The sequence below is a fragment of the Haliaeetus albicilla genome, chromosome 21 (genome assembly GCF_947461875.1).
Source record: "Haliaeetus albicilla chromosome 21, bHalAlb1.1, whole genome shotgun sequence".
Taxonomy (NCBI): Eukaryota; Metazoa; Chordata; class Aves; order Accipitriformes; family Accipitridae; genus Haliaeetus; species Haliaeetus albicilla.
Window position 1 is genome coordinate 11892334 of NC_091503.1, and position 20132 is coordinate 11912465.

Here is a 20132-nt window from a genome sequence, read left to right on the forward strand (position 1 = left end):
TGCAGCTTGTTTACTGCTGTTTGCAGCTGTTTCAGATGCTCTTTTCCCATCATCAGCCTGGAAATGGCTGCAGTGGAGTGAGACAGTCCTGTGAGAGGTGGAGCACCCCAAATTCCCTGCTCCATCGGAGGAGCCCTCACCCAGCATGGCTGCAGAAGGTGCTTGGCTGCTTGTGAGGCAGAGCCTCCAGGCAATAGCACTGGAAGCAGCAAATTGTGTTGGTTTTTTTTTTTTTCCCCCATCTGATTCTCCAACTCAGTGAATCATTAATATGGTTTAGAATGGAAATGAAAATGCCACAAAAGAGCATCTCATTGCAGGATGTCTGTAAAGATATATAAAAGGATCTTTTCATGGGTAATTATTCAAACCACTTCATATAACTGTCACCATTAAAAGGTCACTAACTTTTACCACACAGGGATTGCTGAAGATGCAGTGTTGACGCCATCTTCTAAAACTAGGGGAAGTACTCTAATGTCACTCATTGTCATCTGTGATACTGCCTGGTTTTATCTTAACTTAACTCAACTGAACTCAGCCCAACTCAAGTCAACTCTTCTTTATTATGCTAGTAGAGAGGATCAAGGTGACCGCTGCAACTGGCAGTGTACAAGCTCATAACAAATAGCAGTTCTTTCCCTGAAGAACTTTCACTCACAAAATGATAGACAGACCATATCTCAGGCACGTCATCTTTTTACTGGTAATAATTGCAATTACAACCTACAATGTTCTTGCTATATTTCATTTCAGATTTTAATTGCATACTATCATTCTCATTCCAAATTAAGATCCCAGTGCATATTTTAAACTGTCTGTAAATACACATTAAAAAGATGACATCCATTACACAACCATGCAAGCAGCATATACGTGGCACATTAAAGAAGCAGATATTTTTGAAGAGCTTGCTCCCGACCCAAATGCATGCATATACAAAGTTTCTGTGAAAAATAAGTCCTTTGGGTATATCACACATAATCCTCTTCCTTATACACTATAACATCTTCTCTGTCAAATAGGGTTGAAATTGGCTAAATGGATTCCAATTTTATTAGATGAGAACTGACAGGCAGAAAGAAACTACTGTACACCCATTTCTTTGGGAAATCCAGCTAAAAATCCTTTATTCTCAAGGTTGACAATACAAGTGGTATTACTCCCAGCAATGTGATATGCAGCTGTATTTTGGGGCTGCAAAAAATGGCAGGCTACACAGATGCTGTCTGTCAGAGGCTGCTCTCCTGCTGCCTGAGTAAGTCCTGGGCACCCCTGAGCCCTTTGAACATCTGCAGATCCTAGGGAGGTTGCGTATGGGCACAATGGGTGCCAGCAAATATTGCATGCCATCCTTATAGTCAGACATCAGTGTTCCCCTTGCACTGTAAGTCAAGTGAACTCTGAGATTCACAAAAGGCAAAAGAAATGAACGTTTATGTCTGCACCGAAGTGGTGCTGAAGGTTTGGGAGTTCAGAGCAAAAAAAGCTGCATAAAAACCTTGTCTTGCCTGGAGTGAAAAATTCAAGGGAGATGCAAGAGCCCACCTTAGTGAGATGGTAGGCAGGGCAGAAGTGGCCCCAGTGAAAGAGAGAAATTTTCCATATGGCTAGCTCTTCAGAACAGCAATTTTGTGCTTACGCAGTCCAGAGTAGGCTGTGTCTAGTGTTTGCAAGACAGCTCGAGAAACCTGCTATTTTTTAACCTTTCCTTAGTCTTGCCCTCCGTTTATCCTGCCCACCTCCCCAATAGCCAAAAGTAAAGGGGAAAAAAAAAAAAGACAAAAAAAAAAGAAAGAAAAATGCGTGAAGATTTAATTTATAATGGGAAGCCTGGAGGAAAGTGTTTGTTTCAGCTGAAAACTACTCCCTCAAATACATGCTATACTATGGGAAAATTCTGTTTTCCAATCACATTAGCTGGAGATTAAAATGCCCTAAGATGCATGCTAACTTTTTCACAACAAGGTTGTCTGCTTGTCTACCATCCTAAGCACGTCACAGCCTGAAACATGGTCAATGAATGTGTCTCTGGATGCTTCATGTGGGAGCTGCTAGTGCTGAGGGCCCTTAAATAAGTGCACAATTGTTAATCCAAATATCTAATTACCAACAGCTTTTGGTGTGTTATTCTAACACTTGTGCTCAAGTTTCAGCAGCATTGGAGATGTTTTTTTTGGTACAGTAGCCTATGTTTTAATAGATAATGTAGAAATTAGTCCAGTGTTCATTATTAGTGATTACTTCTTACTGGGAACACTTGTTGAGCGGGCCTTTCTCCCGCACCAGTAATAGGGGGCTGATTGGTGCTGATTTTATGATGTATAGCATCTTATCTCCTGATGAGACTGGAGCTTACAAGGAGTGCCAGGGACATGCCTTTTTGAAAAGCTGACATGGGCTGCATATTTCATGAACTACTGGAAAATGCAGGCAGGCTGTGTAGTCATCAAACCCCAGAAGATGTACGTATCTACAATTTTCCTGTGTAACAAAAATCCTGTCATCTGTTGACATAAAAGACATGAGATAACAGCTCTGCGACCCTGCATAGTTCTTCAGTCTGGACAGATGAGACAAATCTAAATAATTGAGCATGAACTCCTCTGATTTTCTTCATGTTAATGCAGTGCCACATCCAAAACATAAAATGGTTTTGAACTTACTACACTCATCTCCTGCTTGCAGTGATCATTGTGTTTTCCAGTCACCGTTAATGAAAAGGCCAGCAAGGTAAAGGTTGGATTTACACAGGGTGCTTACTATAGGTAAGGCTTCCTCTGCCTTTTCTGCCACGCGTGTTTGGGAAACTGCCGTTTCCTCTTTGATCCAAAGATGTTAGGGTAGCTAAAAATATATACCCATGTACACGTAGGTACACAAGCATACACATGCATATACACAGATACATTTCCATCCAGCAACAGGACCGCATCCAACACCCTTTCCCACCTCACTGCTTACAGCCTGTAGTCCATCGTTTCACTTCAGCCTTGGGGTTGGTCAGGCTTGCAAGGGAAGAAAATTCCAGCATTAATATCCCTTTACTGAGTGGAAGGCTCCTAGCTGCCTCCTGTTTGAAACTGGGAACAAGCAGTTGTTTTGTCTGTTGTGATTACCACTGCAGAAGATTCCTTTTTACAACTTAATCTTATTTCCTTTTAATAGCATCTGTTGGTAGAATTTAGAAAAAGCAACACAACACCAGAACACTCACCGACACATTCATAACAACCTAATACCAGTGCTTTTTTATTGCTATCCCTATTTTAAATGCCTGCAGTTTGTATTGAATTTACCTGAGATTCACAACATCATTTCTAACTTACTATCTGATTTCGAGTACTTTTTTTCTTCAGAGCTTTATTTGTTAATGCATTTTTCTATAATTATACCATGATCACTCCTAAGTGCACAGTTTACATTGAACAGAGCCATTAAGTGTTACTGCTGGTAGTTGATTGTTTCACACAGTTGTGCAGAGATCTTTGTATTTAGACCCAAAACAGCTTTATAGGGCAAAAACATATTTAGCTGCAGGAATTTCCAGTCACTATTTTTGTTGACGTCAGTAGTTAATCAGGCTGGACAGCCTACAGGGTAATTGTGAAGCTGGTGTTAAGCAGTTTTGTGCTCAGTAGAGATCTCAGTATCCTTGCTGTGTATATGGTGATGTGCTTTAGTGGCTGGCTTTGAATTGTGCTCTATCTGATGCAAAGACTTCATGGTGCACTATGAGCTATTAACAATGTATATTTCTGCTCTTTGTTGCTTCCTTCTCTGGACTCATTCCTAGGTGAGGAAGGGATTTTATATTCACAAAATCTGATCTTGATCCTACCTCTTTGGTGAAATTCATCAGAGTTCTGTGCCAAATTTATGTGAAAAACTACAGCTCTTTAACATGTTTATGGCTCAGTGGGGTACACTGTAATTTGAGGAAAACATTAGTATGTGTAATAATACTAGTGATGAATAATTAACATACAGTTATAACACCTTTCATCTTTATGGATTTTATATGTGCAAGAATCATTTCAGTTTTCCCCAGATCACATCTGGAATAAAACAGAGCAGCAGTGAAGGAGGATGTACACTCTCAAATAGTCCAGGGTAGGAACTGAAGATGACTGCTACACACAGATGAAACAACAGAGGGGATTTAGTTAGCCAGAAAGTATTAGCAGGAATCAAGCATCTAGTGGTGGCACTTTGCACAGTGCCTTACACGTGTAATTAACTGAATTGGAATTTGGAAAGGACACAGAAGACTTCACCACAGCCCTTGTTCAAAGGACTGCTGCATCTTTTAATAGCCTCACGTAAGCAAGTGCTTATTTTAATGTCCTGTTCAGAAGAAAGAACATGCCATCTGCAGAATTAGCAAGAAGTATCGGTGGCAAGTGGGCGTTCCTCGGGGATTTCCCACTCACGACATTTTCCAGCCCTTCCCTAGCTTTTAAAAGCCCCAGAAATCATAATGCAGAGTGACATGAATGCTTAAAAGCTACTGCAGGATGCATCTAGGAAGGGGGCTATTTCTATTTGGGCACTGTAGGTTTGCTGAATCAGGAAAAGAATTGTTAAGAGCGTATGAAGAGAAAACCTGAGCAACCGCAGTGGCCTTCCGAGAGATCAGTGCTTTGAGCACAAGGTTAGCAGCCACAAAGGCTGTCGAGATCAACCGGGTGTCATTTCTGCCTCAGTACATCAAACAGCAAAACAGGTGGTCCTCAACAGACGGGAGAGGGGATTAGGCTCTCCTATCAAGGGAAAGCCAAGCCTCTTTGGCCTGATGTTCAAAAATAATTAATTTAGAGCTGCGATGGGGAAGGAGATTTTGGATTTATTTGCAACCGAGGCCGGCCCAAAGTGCTGATAAATTAAGTAGTTGCACGGAGCAGCTGGCTGAAACACGCGGCACAGTCACAGGGGCAGGAGAGCTCCCACCCTTAGGCACCACCTGCTCTTGCGCTGAAGGTTGGGGCTCTCCATCCAGTCGAGATCCCCTGCTCCAGTCCAAGCGGAGGCCCCTTTACCTGTACATTCACTGTTGCCTCCAGTTTTTGAAGGGAGAGACTGTGCAAGAAACGATCTGGGCCATCAGTACCGAGGGGAAGGGGGAAAGGGGTGAGCCAGGCACCGGCTCCTCTCCCCTTCGGCTCCTCTGGCACGGCTGGCAAAGCTGCCTCGTTGCAGGGGTACCCCGCACCTCCTCCCAGGGCGGCCAGGATGGAGGAAAGCCCCTGGCCAGGGAGCCCTTCGCTAGGACCGTCCTCCTCCAAGGATGGGGAGCAGCAGGGCAGCCACCGCCCCACCGGCACAAACCTGCTTTTGGCTACCGCTGCACTCACTATGAAGGCAGCGAGGCTTCCTAAGCCTTTAACGACAGCCACAGCGAGACAATACAGGACTAACAGATGTCAATTCTGCCGTGACTGGCTTGGGAAAGTTTCATCCTCTGCCCGGCCACGGGGACGGTTGGCAAGGCACCCCGTGCCTTTTGAAGCGGTCGGTTTTGTTCCTGTTTAAAGGAGCAGGCCAGGCAGATTCAGCGCCACAAGTCAGCCAAGTCAGTCCTGTCTTCCCGACGCTCTGAAGAGAGGTCACCAGTGGGCAGGCGGAGGGGTGCTAATTCCTCCTGTGAGCGCTGCCTCTTCTTCGCTTTGTGTTGGCAATCACTTCAGAGGTCATCCGTCACTTCATCCTGATGTGCAATTACTCTTTATCTTTCTGCAAAAGTTTATTTTCTGTTTTTGCATTTGTTTAGTTATAAAAAGAAAGGACAAATTTTATTCCATATTCTGATTTCTCCAGCATGGCATTAATTAAGGCCAATGACAATCTAGCCCATTTTATAGACATGGAATCCCCTTCACTGACTCCTCCTAAATAAGAAAGGTTTCTAGACTATAAATAATGACTAAAATTGATTGTATTTTCTTTGCAGGAATGTGGGTTTTATTGACTTTGCTGTGTTTTCAAGTCAGAAACAGAGAAGCTGAGTTCTGTCTGGGCTCTAAAAATACCCCTTTCAAATGTGAGCGTTTGTCCATTGGATGGTGACTAGCCCATATCTGCCCCGATCAAAAAGAAGAGCTAGTAATGAGGATGTATGGGACTAAAATACTGCAGAGTCTCTGAAGTGCATGCTTCTGAAAAAGTTGAATTCACAGGCTTATGACTATAAAAAAGTCAATTCAGAATGGATTTGCCATTCCAGTTTTGCTGACTGTTCACAATTTTTAGAACTGAAGATCACACTATAAAACTTGCACTTTGCTAATTTTTTTCTTGAGTACCTAATGGAAAATGAACGTATTATGAATTTTGCATAGCTTCCTCCAGAGACATTTAAAAATGATCTAAAATTATACCATCTCTTTAGGTAATTAGTTTAGTTACGGGCTGTTTAAGAAACACAATTGCTTATTTAAGATTCACAAGTTACAGAAGTTATTAAGGTCAAAGGGTGGCGCTCAGGATTGACATTACAAATTGAAAATGTAACTTTGCATTTTAGTTTTTTTCAATCCATCTGTTTTTCCCCGATGTTTTCAGCTCTTTTACTATGTTCTTGCTTTTTGTATGCGATGTTAAAATGAACCCACCTGCACAAAAGACAAAAGCAAGATCCTAGTACTTTATTGTGGCAGGCGAACATTTGTCCCAAGTTCTGTACCAAATATTCTACACTTCAACATTGACGTCGCCTCACCTCCAGTGCAGTGTGCAGGTTTGGGCTCCACAATATAAGGATATAAAAGTATTAGAATGTGTCCAAAGGAGGGCAATAAATATGGTGAAAGGTCTAGAGGGCATGACTTAGGAGGAGTGACTGAGGATACCAGGTTTGTTGAGCTTAGAGGAGACTGGGGGGTGACCTCATTGCTGTCTACAACTTCCTCATGAGGGGGAGCGGAGAGGGAGGTGATGATGTCTTCTCTCTGGTGTCCCATGATAGGATGCAAGGGCGACTTTACTGGTAGATGTTGCATCCAGTTCCAGTAACCTGAAGTTACATCCTCTGGTCTTCATTAATGACTGTATCACAACTTCCTTCTTTGTTTTCTGACATGGAGCAGGAACATGAGAGCTTGACAGAAAAAGAGAAGGAAAGCTGACAACATTAAGTACTGCTGGACTTTTTTTTTCACTATTAGTTTCTCACTGACTGTGGGGCTGGAAGAGCCTGACTGAGGCAGAGTGGTAGTTGAGAAGATAGTTTACAGTGAATCGTGGCTTTTTAGAGCTTGACTGACAACAGGATGTTGAAAGTTGCTTGACGTATTCTCATTTGATAGCAGTAATCATGTTGGCCAAGAGAAGATCCTAACATTTCTCATTGGCATTCAGCAGCTCCAAGAATTAAGGGTCCCTTTCAAATCTGATGGTTCACATTTCTGTCTGTCAGACACTGCCAAAGAATTCATTTCCTTTGCGTGGTTTCGAGTCTGTCTTTGCCTGGAGAAAGCACTTTGAACTCACTTTATCTCATCTGCAAAGGAAGATTACAGCTCTTTGCTATAGAAAATATGTGTCTGATAACTATATTATCTCTTAATACGCTCTTTTCAGCCCCAGACTGCCAAATACTCACCGCAGAGACAGGGCAGAACTCTCCCCATTGCTCTGTCAAGGGTTAAGACTGTACTTTGTGATGCTTGCCCATAGACTAAGGAACAAGGTGTACATGGTGGGGGATGAGAAGCGGGAAGGAGCTGTGTATGCCTGGGGGGAATATCCAAAATTCATTGTACGCTTCATTTCTCTTTTTCAAAATATGCTGTGCCTGTTGTTTTTACACACTGGAGTCCACTCCACTTCCATGCGCTGGCCAGTCCACTCCAGTATGATCAGAAATACTCCTTTGTTCGTCTCTGCCTGTGACAGTGGTGACTAGATGGACTGCTCTTAACCTCCCAACTCATTTTTTATTCTTTGTCCGATCAGAAGGATTGACTGAATCCATGTAGCACAACATCACCTCGCTCCTCAAAGCAGTGTCCTGCTGCTGCTGTCGACAACATGACTTCACACAAGCTGTATCCAATCTATTTCTACGCTGCATTGTCACCAGTTAAAATTGGTCTTGTTCTTCCATTTTCAAGCTGAAAAGAGAGAGGAACAGATAAGCCCCGGTTTAATTTGTTCTGGCAATTATTGGAAATCTCCCACAGAGAGAGGAGCCCTTGCCTATCGGTGCGGAATGACATACAGCCATACGGGCCCAGACAAAAGGAGACCCCGCTTTTCTGCAAGTCTATTCAGGCATGTATAGACATATTGGCTGAGGTAGCAGCCCATTCGCATCTTAATGGGGAAAAAAGAGAGACGAGGACCTAGAAAAAAAATAGAAAAGTATAAATACTATCAAGTGAGAACTGGCATTGAAGGGTTGAAAACAAACTGTGCACTGGTGAAGAGAGGGGAGGAAACTCTTTTGACTATCTAGTCCAGCAGATAACTACACTGCTGCTGTATGTGTTTTAGAAGTATCAGAATAATTTTGTTATTACAGATAAAGGTTACTGTAAGATAGATTTGGAAAATGTGAATTGAAGATAAGTGTGTTTTGGATCTGGGGTACAAGCTAAGCTTCTGGTTTTTTTCCTCTTTCTCTCCCTCTTTTCCTCTCCTTCTATTTCTGCGAATCAGGATTCAACATTAATTCAACCCAAATGAAACTGTTAGGATGAAACACCTCTGAGAAGCATTTTAAAATATAATTTCCTGCAAAATGAGTGTGTAAGTTTATTAAAAGAACCAAAGTGTTAGTCAAAAGGTGAAAGAAATATATTACATGATTATGGAGGAAGAAAGAGGTTATTTAAGAAATAGCTGAAATGGCAGTTCTTTTTAAATTGTCATGTGGATGCTTTTAAAATGCAATGACAATGGCAGCTATTCTTTATGGCTTTTTCCTTATACTCTGCTCCTGAGCTCAGGGAAAAAGTGTTTGTGGAGCAAATCACTTCAAATTCCAGGTAGATTTTTTTCCCTGCCTCTGGATTAATTTTCTCAATTTATCCCTTTAACAATACTTAATAATAATTCTTATGGCCACCTAACTTGTCTACACTGAAAACAGCTGACGGGAATAAATGTCAAAGTTTGGTCACTGACATCCCAGAAATGATTTCTCATTACGTTAATAATATGTTACAGAAGAAGAGCTGTAATGTAACTTGGAAAACAACATACCCCTCTGCCTTGTTTTTAAAGAAACTGTCGGGACTGATCCAAAGCTCACTGCATTGCCTGAAAATGCTTTTGCTAGCTTTGCTGAATTTGGAGCTGATGCATTGTTTATAGGGATTATAATCTCTGCTGCTGTTGTCTGCAACAAAAATTTTAAAATGTACAAAGCTAACAAAATTCAGCTTTCTTTTTGTTAATGGTGATTAGAGAATATTTTTTTGACTGACCAATGCTCTAGTTAGACAAGTTAAAAAACAAAGTTTAAAAACAAAAACTATGCAGCCAGATAGTTACAAAATGCGTGTGTAATTCCAGGGAAATTAGTTCTTATTGCAATTAGTGGCCATTGTGTTTGAGCATTAATAGCCTGGAGCAAACATAATAAACCAGTTCCTAACTGTTGGTAATGACAGATTTCTCAGGGATTATTACTTAATTAACAATAATTTGAAAGGGTGGTTGAGCTGAGATGAAGCATTCATTTATATGGCATATCTAAACAATACCATATCAAAAGAACACGTAGCCTGCTAAAATTTCTCTTGGTCCTTTGGTTTCATTTGTGAATGTCTGCCTGCCTGCTTGTCTGCATAAAATATTGGTTTTGCATCTGAGCTGCTTTTTTTGTGGGTCCATACAACGGTAACTTGCTCCCCCTTGGATATTTGCGCATTGTTTTCTCGTCATACGGTGTCTTCCAGATCTATGCAGACGATGATTTTAATTAGAAATGCTAACTTTAGCAGGAAAGTACCTCCCACGCCCACTCTTTCCACCCCCTCCACACCAGAATGGGGCAACCGCTTCCCCAACACATACATTATTCATTCCCAGCCACCTCAACATGAAATGTTTGCTATTGTTCCCACCGTCCACCCATGTAGCTTATGTTGTCCTGGCATCCTTTCTAGTGAATGGCGTCTGTATACCTCACCTCATGGATTTCTGGTCCCATTCACATACTGGTGCATCAGTTGAGAAAGAGGCTAGATTGTCAGAGAAGAGTGTTCTGATTGGTTTGGGATGATGTCTTTTCTTTTTCCTGGAAGTTGCTGCGTACTATAATACAAACGCAACTTGTTCTTTAGAGCGGGTTGTGTTAAAAAGAGGACAGAGCTGCTGAAGCGCCTGTTGCACATACTGCCCAGAAGTGCACAAGAGAAAGGCAGTATATAAACTGAGCTGCTGTAGCAAAGGACAGGAGAACAGAGAAGTGCAAACATAGTGAAAGGTATGTTGTAATACTACTATTTATTTCTCTCGGTGGCATAAAGTATATTTTCACTAATACTTCTCGCTGAATGCAGTGGATTGCTCAAAAACAGGGAAGATTTAGAAAGTATTGTATTTTTGTGTTGATAAGGAACAAATGAACACCCTGTGTTCTCTAAGATGTGGCCAAGCTGTCTGAAACAGTGCTTCAGAAATATTAGGTAGCTGTCTGTTGCAGTCATTTGTATCCTATAAAAGGCTTGGGAATAATTCTATTATTTGTTCCTCAACATCTGTTCAAGGAGGCTGTAAGTTTAAACCCATGCATTACTTGAGTGACAGTGACATGGACTTGTTATTCTTAAACAAGTTGTAAAACTCTTCTAATTGAAAAGTTGATTTGTAAAACAGGCATTAGGCACATACATTTCTATTTGTGCTTTCAGAAAATTCCTGTTCAAAGAGCTAATCTGCGTGTCTTGACTGTCTAGTTGGAAGCTTATATTTGGAAGTAGATTAGAATGGCACTTGTGCAGAGCCCAGACTTCTACAATGAATCAAGACTGATTACAGTGACACAGAATTTCACTTTTATTTCAGTAGAATTTAAAAATTTCTTTAGTTCGCACAACATCAAAGGTGTCCTTCTAACTAAATATTTGTGCAGTGCTCTATCTTAGGGCATATCTTATTATGTACAACATAATCAGATTGATATGGTATTGCATCAGAAACAGCACATGTTTTGAAATGTGTCTTGTGGGAAAACAAAATGGGGGATATATAACAATATATGTGTTTCTTTGAAGAGAAAGAAGAGTTACAGTGAATGAAGCTCATGCTAATTAATAACGTTGGACAGACACTATAGCTTTTCTTGAAATACTGAATGAATGTTAAACCAGATATCAAAAGTTTCATTGTCCTTGACATATTTTTTTCCAATTCACTGTTCACATTTTTCTAGTTTATTCAGTTTTTCTTCATAGCAAAATGAATACTGCTACAGAGTCCACCCTCTGAGATTAAGGGGGGGGGGGGGGGGAGGATTATCATTAAAGAAAGAACTCCTGCATTTTTTTAATGAAAGCTGCAAAGACAGGTGAATGCCGGTTAAAACCCTCTGCCAGCAAAGCACTCTGGCTCTTGTGTGTGAGGAAATTCTTGCTTTCCTCCTCCTGCCTCTGACACAGCATGAGGAGCACTGATTATTTTGCTGCTCCATCAGGTCCATCCCTCCAGCTTCCCAGCCAGATACGTTCCCCACTTAGTGAGGTGCCACTGTCGGAGGGGGTCTGTGAGATGTCCACGGGCCAGAGCAGGTAGGGACCCGCAGCCCTTGGGGCAGCTCCTGGAGAGGAAGGCTTTCCTCTGCCCAAATTTTAAGTGTGCAGACTCCTCAGGGTGCTCAGCTTCTGCCCAGGGCAGCCACAAGAGGGTCTTTCATCTCCATTTCAAAGTGACCGGAGGAGGGTGTAACCCAGGCACCCAGTGATCGCCCACGGCCATTTGTAGGCGCTTCTCAAAGCTGGGATCCCAGGTACCGTCTCCGCCGGCTGGGCAGGTGGGAGATGCAGGCGGGCAGAGCGGGCGTAGCAGCCAAAGCGCAGGAGGAGAGGAAGACCTTGTTCCAGCCTGGGCCGGCAGTGCTTGAGGCTGCCTCTGTGCGGAACCGGGACACCCCAGCCCTCCGCATCTCCGTGTGCCTCCAGCAGCCTGCAATGCTCTCCCTTTATGAGTTTTTCAAGATGCCACTTCCCTATTTATATCCTCCTGAAAATGCAATTGTTTGCTGGGGCTTCCTGAGTCAGTCCCATTCACTGGCTTGTTACTCTGCCTTCGATATTGAACTAGAAATTAGCAGCAACCGACTTGAATCAGATCTGATCATCTCTTCAGTGCAACTCAAACTGTGGACTTAAAGGTGGCTCATACCCCCTGCCTTAGAGCTGTCCAAGTACTTGACGATGTGAGCTGCACGTGTGTTGGGTTTGCCCTTCCTGGTATTATCAAATGATGCATATTCATGAGCACGTCATATCTTCTAGGGAAAATGGACACCGTGCTCTCCATATGTGTCATATTATATCGCATTACATTATATCATATCACTTTATAGTATATTATATTACATTATATTATACTATTTTATTTTACATGAGTGAAATATTAAGAAATCCAGTCCCCTTATATTATGCAAGTGGAGATCATTCTGACATTAAAAAGTAGAAAATTTCATTTAAGCTGTATTTTCTTATTATCATGTGATTGGCAGGAAAAATATTTCTCGAAGGAAAGATATTCTAGTGGCTGGAGAAGAGGTGATAGATATTTGACAGGTAATACTATGAATTTATATTGCACTTCCATCCCAAGGAATGTCACAGTAATATAAATAGTATATGAATAAAATTTTAGTTTCTTCAGACATATTTTGTGCCTGCAGTTATTCATTGTTGCTAATGAGACAATTAATAGGCTAATGGGCACAAATGATATAATACAGGCATTTAACTCTGCCTTCTGAATGCCAAAGCTACATTAGTAGCTACAAAGTATATAGTTAGGTGTTGTAATTCTTTTATATGTCTTTTATGTACCTCTGCAGAACTGCAGGTCATATCTTCATGGCTCTGTTCACCTGAATATTCCTACTGAAGTCAACTGGAAGGCGTGAATGAGCAAAGCAAGTAATATTTGCCCCGTTGTCGTGGTTTAACCCCAGCCAGCAGCTAAGCCCCACACAGCCGCTCGCTCGCTCCTCCACTGGTGGGATGAGGGAGAGAATCAGAAGGGTAAAAGTGAGAAAACTCGTGGGTTGAGATAAAGACAGTTTAATAGGTAAAGCAAAAGTTGTGCATGCAAGCAAAGCAAAACAGGGAATTCATTCACCACTTCCCATGGGCAGGCAGGAGTTCAGCCATCTCCAGGACAGCAGGGCTCCATCAGGCATAACAGGTACTTGGGAAGACAAAACACTGTAGCTCCGAATGTCCCCCCCTTCCTTCTTCCTCCCCCAGCTTAATATACTGAGCGTGACATCATATGGTCTGGAATACCCCTTTGGCCAGTTTGGGTCAGCTGTCCCGGCTGTGTCCCCTCCCAACTTCTTGTGCCCCCCCAGCCTTCTCGCTGGTGGGGTGGGTGAGAAGCAGAAAAGGCACTGACTTTGTGCAAGCACTGCTCAGCAGTAAGGAAAACTTCCCTGTGTTATCAACACTGTTTCCAGCACAAATCCAAAACATAGCCCCATACTACAAAGAAAATTAACTCTATCCCAGCCAGAACCAGCACACCTGTGCAAAATCTGTACAAATCTAGAGAGTTGGCCAGGAGCTTTTTGGGGGAAAATTTGGTCTTATGCACATTGAAACAAGGCAAATCCAAGATCAAGTGCAATAATGTAGAGCTTTGCCATGAGAACTGCACAGGCCAAAAGTGAGAGTCAATGCCAGCTTTAAGTGGATTTAGATAAACAGAAAAATGACTTTGTAGGACATGAAAAAGAACTCTTGTACTCTTACAGTAAGTGTCGATCAATTTTTAAACGACAGAAATAGCTAAGGTCTCTTTTATATCATCTCAACTGACTAATGCAAAGAGGAGTGTCTTACTGTGCCCCATGATGTTGTACAGCACACTGTGATGGAGTCACCGGGGTTCAAACTTTGTTTTATTGAAAATATGTTCTACTTAATAGGAAGGGTCAGTTAATTATTTTTGCTTGGATACATAGACTGTGAACCTATACTCTGAGGCAGGAATCAATGAGAAAAGTGGGTAGGCAGTCCTTATCTTCTCATATAGGGATATGGAAGGTAATGGGGAATAATGGTCTTTTACAAAGCTGCAGGGAGTTTGGCCTAGTTATCACTTTTGTATGCTAACTTAGACTTTAATAAAGTATCAATTAGCACATGCAGAAACAGAAACCCCTTCTGAATCACTAGAACATTGTCTGATGGTCATTTTATGAAGTGAGGCGACAGTTCAATGTGGCTAGGGAGATTTCAGAGTAGTTTGCACCACAAAAGTTTTTATGCTGGGTTCAATGGTACGACCCCCTGCTTGAAGGGGTAGTCTAAAAGAATGCCATTTAAGCATACAAGGCTCTGGATCTGATTTACCTGTCGTGAGATTATTGCTGTTATAGAAGAGGGGACCCACGAGGGCAATCAAAGTGCAGCTGGAGTGAATGCTTTATTCCCACACTATGGCAATCACATTCAAGCACCTTCTGATCATCTCTTTCCTGGAAAGACCAATTTCTTATGATGATCAAGAAAAGCATGAAGTATTTTCTTCACATTTTTTCCTAATTATCATGAGAAGCACTGATCATTCTAGGGTTCATTTGGTATGTTCACATAAGCTTAAAAATATTATCCATGCCTGATAAGGTTTCTCTCTACCACTTAGTAAAACTGACTGGTTGATTTGAGTATTTACACAGTAGAGGCAATTCACAGCATGTGTGGATTCAGCCTAACAGAGGAGGAGGGGAAGAGATGAAAAGACCCAAAGAAATGATAGAAGACTAGACGCAATGAGCACTCATGCATTTTGTTTGACATTATAAGGTGTGATTTTATATGCATTTCAGGGTTATAGAAATGTAGGACTTTTCTAAATTCTGTCTTTTGCTTCTGATACAAGATCAGAGGTCACCTAAACAACTTCCAATAGACTACTGTCTAGCCTTTTCTTAAAAGCTAAAAAAAATTGAGATTTCACAGCTTCTATCAGTCATCTGTTTCAATATTTCACCCCCCTTATACTTAGAGGTTTGATTTGCTTGTAACCTAAATTCTTCTTGCTTCAAATTAGGTTTATTGCACCTTCACCTGTCCCTAGAAACTAAGAAGAAATGTAGATCACGCCTCTTCCTGTTATACCTGTTAATATGTCTTACACTTTTCTAAAGTCTGCTTTTATGCCCTCCCACAAATTTCTTTTTTCCAGACTCAGCAAATAGAATTTTTATAACTTTTTCACAAGTCCTGTTTTTCCAGACCTCTGCTCAAATTTCTTGGTCTCTTCCTGGCAGCAGTATGGGAGTCTGTCCATACCTCCTTTCAGCTGTGATGTGCTGCCTTTCTGTGCTGAAGATGCCAGTAAAAGTGCTTCACATACGCGACCTGAGCAACTTGCCCAACATCCTGTTGACACAGCACAGAGCAGCATTTTCCTCCTGTGCAACAACCTATGCATCAAAGTGTTGGCTCCTGTTCAGTTTGTCGTCAGCTCCTTTCCTACAATGCTGACTCCTAGGCCGTTATTCACCCCTCTCTGCCTGGGCATTTGATTTTGCCGTTCCAAGGCTTGTGCTTCCCACTTGTCCTTACTGAATTTTCAGGTATTGATTTCCTACCATTTCTCCAATTCATCAAGATCATTTTGAATTCTAACCCCATCTTCCCAAGTGTTTACAACATCTCCCAGCCTGATGTCATCCTCACATTTTGTAACCGTATTGCATCATCCAAACTGTTAGCATAAACATTGAATAGTACTGGTCATGAAGAAAAATCCTGCAGGACCACTTGCTGTTGACTCCCAGTTTGACACTGAGCTACTGACAGTGGTTCTTTGAATTGTTTTCCAGTCTGTCTTAGTCTCATTTCACCTGGGCCATATTGCCCTATGTTGCCTTCGACAATGAGTTGTGGAGTTGTGTGAAACATTTTACGAAGGTCAAGATGTATTGCATTTTTCTCATCTCACACCTGCTAGGCCAGTTATCTTACCAAAGGGAGGAAAACTAGGCTGTTTTGTTGTCAACTTGTTCTTCACAAATCCATGTTGGCTATTCCTTAGCACCTCATTATCCCCTGGATGCTGAAGAATTGGTTGTTCGTTCCAGTAATTTTTGACATATTGAAGTTGGAATGAAAGCTCTGTAGTTTACTGGTTCTTCTTCCCTGCTGCCCCCTCCCCCTTTAAATATAGGTATCATGGTTTCCTCTGCCAGTCCTCTAGGAACTCATTCATCTTCTATAATTGCATGAAGAGAATCACTAATGTTTTGGCTATTGCTTTATCTGGGTTCCTAAGTACCTGAAGGTAAATTCTGTGTGGACTGATTAATTCAACAAGAGATTTCAAAAAAGTAGGTTACATGGCTTGAGAGAAGACAGAACATAATATCTAAATATCCCATCAATTTTCACTGGACACTAGATCAGGCTTTTGGCTGAGATCAAGCTAAGTTGGTAAAGTAAAAATGGATCCATCCGATTTCTTTATGCTTCCTCCAAATTTAAAAAGAGAAGATGTAGTAAAAGGCTGAAAATCTGGGAGAAATTGAAGGTGATATTTATGCTGCCACATTTTTTAAAGAGGCAAAATGATTCTTCAGTCAAAAGGAAGAAATCAAAACTCATGCTTCAGTGCATAAACCAATCACAAGGGTCAGCTAGGAATTCTTCTCACCATTTTCAGCATCTCACGAGTACAGTCTTAATTTTTTATGATTAACTAAAGATTATGTATCAAGCAATATCACATTAATGACCTCAACACAGAGCACTGGTGCATATTCCTATTGTTCTTTATTTTCCACTTCTCCTTCCCCTCTCTGAAACTTCAAATACAAAATATTTAATTGTTCAAATTTCTCCCACAAAGAGAAAAAAAACCAAAATTACATGAAGGCTGGATTTTTCAGCTTAACCTGGAAGCAAAGTTTCCTTGAGCAACTGTCTTTCAGGCAAGTTATTTAAGTTTGCATGCACAAGTCTTTCGTCTCATACATTTTCCCAGCAACCCATAGCTCAACATCTCAGAAAAATACCACTTTTTCTCCTTTTCTTACACATTCTCTGGTTAGGATTTCACTTGTGTCAGACTAGAAGCCTACTCCATTTCTACTTGGCAAGTACTATCTTTCCAGTTTCTTGGTATAATCCTCTTTGCTGCTATTAATCACAGCTATTCTGATGTCAAGTTTCTTTTGTCAGAATTTCCTTCATTTCTGAACTATCACCTCCAAAGCATAATGAGAGGGAGTTTAACTATTTGGAAGTACCAGTTATAGGAAATATCCAAAGGCAAAAATCTCAACATTAGAGTAGAGATCTGGTTCGGCAGGGCAATCCTGATATCTTGAAAATGTACAGTGCAGAACTTGCTAATAAAAATGTAGATCCACAAGTAAGAAAGAATAGATTTAGCAGGTACGTAAGAAAAATCTTTTTGCTGCAATGCACACACAGGAGACCTAACAGCAAAGCTGCAGTCTCGTTTGAGAAGGTCTTCCACAATGTATTTTAATTTGCTTTCCTTTAAGCAAGCCCTCCTGCATTTTCTGCATTTCCTTGCTCTCTTTTGATTGCATATTTGTCAATCTGTGTCTGAATTCTTGAGAATTTAGAAAGGATCTTCAATCTATTTGAGGGATTACATGAAGTGACTACCGACAGTGGGAGAAATGGGCCTTGTTGTCCCATGCTGTCTGTAGGGTCTTCCTGTGTTTATGTGCTGTGGTCAGGGTCATTAATTCTTCATACACTGGCTGAAGTCTCCCTACCTAAAAAAGAAGTACACTTAGATATTAAAGAGGGCCCAAATGACCTGCTGGTAACTACCAGTGAAGAACAGTGAATGGAAGCCATACCTTACTCTCAGGTCCATACTCAGAATTTGCACTGGTGTGCACCACTGGATCACTAAAGAAGGCTTTCAGCAGTGGGGTGGTCCCTAGAATTTATATATGGATAAAATTTTCCTGTAAGGTTATTAACAAACAAGCGAAGAGGAACAGAACTACAAAGCCTGGTTTGTTACAGTTATGTCTTTTCCCCATAACTCTTCCTTCATGCACACAATAATTCCAGCTCCTTCCAGCTCCCTTGCCATACCAGCTTTTACCTCAGTTACTACTCTGGAACTGCATGCAAGATGATCACTTGGTCAAAGAGATTGTATAACTGCCTATCCTTTCCTCACTGGGAGCATTAATCTGGATCTCCATTCCCTACTGTACCTGCTAATTCCCAGGGAGCAGATAGAAATAGAGTAATCCTTAGGATCTCTACCTGTCTTTCACAATATTAATGGAATATCAATGCAATTATATCACTGCATAAACTCATTTCCTTGGGAAGTCAGACTCAAAACAGCTGCAGAAGATCCTTCTCTGTGAAGAAGGACAGCAACCAGATGGCTCACAGCAGATAATGCAAGGGTGGGAATTTTGGCCAAGAATACCTCAGCTCTTACAAAAGCTGTTATTACATCAACATTACAGATTGAATACTAAGACAGATGGAGTGAAGGGTTTTGGAGTCTCCTCTGAAAGATTCACCTGTAACAAACTGCCAAGCCAAGAATTTGCCAGCAAGACGAAGCCTAAGAAATCTTTTATATTCTAGTAAATGCTAGTTCTTCTTAGCCATTAAGAAATCCAGTCAGAGGAACCGCTTCATCTAGGATACTCACCTTCTGAAATGGGAGAGACTGGCAAAGCTGGGAACATGTCCCAGCAGTGGATTATGAAGAAGATGGAAAGTAGATTAGAGTCCTCTTCATGAGGGGTGTGGTTAGTGCATGTCACATTTACAGAGGACCATTAGATAACACCTCACATACACTCCCTGTGGAGAATGCAACAATTGAGTCTGAAGACCAAAATCTGGAGGCTGGCATGCAAACATCTGAGGTTGTTTTTCAGGCTTTACGAACCTTATTCTTGCTGTATTAGAACAGTTCTGGGACAAATGAGATCAGCACACTTTACTCCTTCTTACTTTATTCTTTCAGCTTGAAAGTGTCCTGCAAAGGCTAGGCACTCATATTCTGTATTTCTAGAACCACTCTGAAGCTAGGTGGTAAGAACAAGGTAGACTCTTAACAGTTCAGATAGAGAAAGAGGCTGTAAGACTTCTGTTTCTTTTGCTGGTTTGATTTCATCGACAGCAGCTTGAGTTTGGCTTGAAAATGTTCATTCTGTTGGTTAGCTGTATGTCTTCAGGCTCAGACAAGACAATCAGAGAGGTCAAGACAAGGTACAGATGCCAGTGTTGTACAGCTGAAGCAATATCAGAGTCAAGAAATATGAATTAGAGGAAAGATTTTTCACCTCTTAGAGCACCTACAGCTGTTTTGTAGGTTAAAGATGATCCTTTCTATATGAATACAGCCACAATTAAAAAAAAAAAATCAGAAAAACAAAACAAAAACACTATGTGCCAGTGGGTGCATACAATTATTATGAAAGATGGCCAAATATTGTTTTCTGGTAGGAAAAAGAAATTACCTATTCACTTCTTTGTCTTCAACAGCTGCTTTTGGAAGTGGGTTGGTTTGGGTCCATTTCTAATATGTCAAAATGCTGTATGAAATGCCAAGTTAACCAGGAACATAGTCATAATGAAAGTAGGAAGTTGTCTTCCCCAGTGACAGGACATAGGGCCTTACCTATCATTATTTTTGATCTTCATGCATGGGAAGAAATATTACCTCTATCTGCTCCAGGCAAACAGCTGCTTCTCATATCTGTCTCCAGATAGGAGATAACACTTTTTCCATCCTTGGCATTTAAGGGGTTCAGAGAGCCTTATTGTCTATCCAGCAGCCATGGGATAAGAAAGAGTCTAGTTTTCACTGCTACGTGGAAATATGTCATATTCTGGGGACTAGCATACCCAAAATGCAATGTTTTGTAGCTAGAGAACATGATCTGCTACCATAGCCGCTACGCAGCACAGACAGGGACACCT

The 20132-nt window shown here is 41.3% G+C and overlaps 1 protein-coding gene across 2 annotated transcripts in view; it reads left to right on the plus strand.

Annotated features, from left to right (window-relative positions):
* Positions 1-20132, plus strand: part of CDH20 (cadherin 20) — a 118441-nt gene that overhangs the window by 53353 nt on the left and 44956 nt on the right. The window contains exon 1 of one of the 2 annotated variants that reach the window (XM_069808936.1): positions 10289-10432. The exons of the other annotated variant lie outside the window; for it this stretch is intronic. The gene's annotated coding sequence lies outside the window, so the exon portion shown is untranslated. Of the gene's footprint in view, positions 1-10288; positions 10433-20132 lie in introns of those variants that run through there. 2 annotated transcript variants of the gene reach the window in all.